The 1,327-nt window shown below is 40.5% G+C and overlaps 1 pseudogene; it reads left to right on the forward strand.

The window, feature by feature from the left end:
- The first annotated feature begins 464 nt into the window (after nt 1-464).
- LOC102862156 lies at nt 465-1,095 on the forward strand (annotated as a pseudogene).
- The last annotated feature ends 232 nt before the right edge of the window (nt 1,096-1,327 follow it).

A 1,327-nucleotide genomic window follows, 5' to 3' on the forward strand; every position in this document is an offset into this window, starting at 1 on the left:
GGGCTCTTGTACAAAGGGTCGCTATGAGTTGCAAGCGACTCAATGGCACACAACAACAACAACTAATACTAGAAACTTTTCATTAAAAAGAAAATACTAAAAGTTCCTTGAAACAAATGAAAATGAAAATACAACAGACCAAAACCTCTGGAATGCAGCTAAGGCAGGCCTTAGGGGGACAGTTCATAGCAATAGGCACACACATAAAAAAGGAAGAAAGAAGAAAAATCAATGATGCAACTCAATAGCCTCATCAAATAGAAAAAATAACAGTAACGTAATACTACAGCCTCTGGAAGAAAGGAAATTATACAATGAGACCAGGAGCTGGTTTTTCTAAAGGGTCAAGTGACAAACAACTGGCAAACTTAAGAGGGAAAAGAGAAGATGCAGATAATTCACTTAAGAAATGACAAAAGTTTCACAACTATCACAAGGGCATTACAGCCGAAAAATGGCAAGTCATGTCCCAGAACAGGACAGAGCATGCTCAGAAAGCAGCCCATTTTGATAAAGAGATTGTACCTGTATCTGTATCTTCTCAAAAAAGTCTTATTGAAGTTAAAACTCATGAACACGGGAGCAACTTAAAGACATGTCAAAGCTGAAGCCTTACTTTCTTTCAGATGGGGCAGGGACAGTCACTGCAGCTAATGTTTCAGGCATAAATGATGATGGTGCTGCTTTGGTTGTGATAGAAGATGGAAGCTCTTCGTCATGGGCTAACCCCTTTAGCACGGATTATGTCCTGTCACAAGCAGGTGTGGGAACAGGACCAATTCCAGCAATAAAGCAAGTTGTTGCAAAAGCAGGTTTGTCACTACCAGATATTGATGTATATGAAATCAACAAAGCCTTTGCAGCTCTCTCTGTTGCAATAGCTAAAAAACTGGGATTTAATCCAGGCAAGATCAATATCCAAGGCAGGGCCATAGCCTTGGGCCACACCCTGGGAGCTTCTGGCTGATCCTGGTGACCCTGCTCCACACCTTGGAGAGAAATGGAGGGAGCCATGGTGTTGCTGCCCTGTGCATAGGGGGTGGAATGGTAATAGCAATGTGTGTTCAGAGAGGACAAAATTGTTCTATTGATTAATCACAAATTAATCCTGCAGCTCACTTTTTGGTAAACTTTATATAACTGAGTTGGAGAATATCCACTTCACAGCAGGCTTTGTCACAAAGCTATACTCTAATAAATTTGAAAACCTAGAAAAAAATGGATAAATTCCTCGATACTCATACACCAACCAGATTGACCCAGACAGATGTAGAAAACTTGGACAGACCCATCACAAAAGAAGAAACTGAACAGATCATAAAAAGAC

This window comes from Elephantulus edwardii, unplaced genomic scaffold (genome assembly GCF_000299155.1).
Source record: "Elephantulus edwardii isolate Elephantulus edwardi_28Jun2011 unplaced genomic scaffold, EleEdw1.0 scaffold00072, whole genome shotgun sequence".
Taxonomy (NCBI): domain Eukaryota; kingdom Metazoa; phylum Chordata; class Mammalia; order Macroscelidea; family Macroscelididae; genus Elephantulus; species Elephantulus edwardii.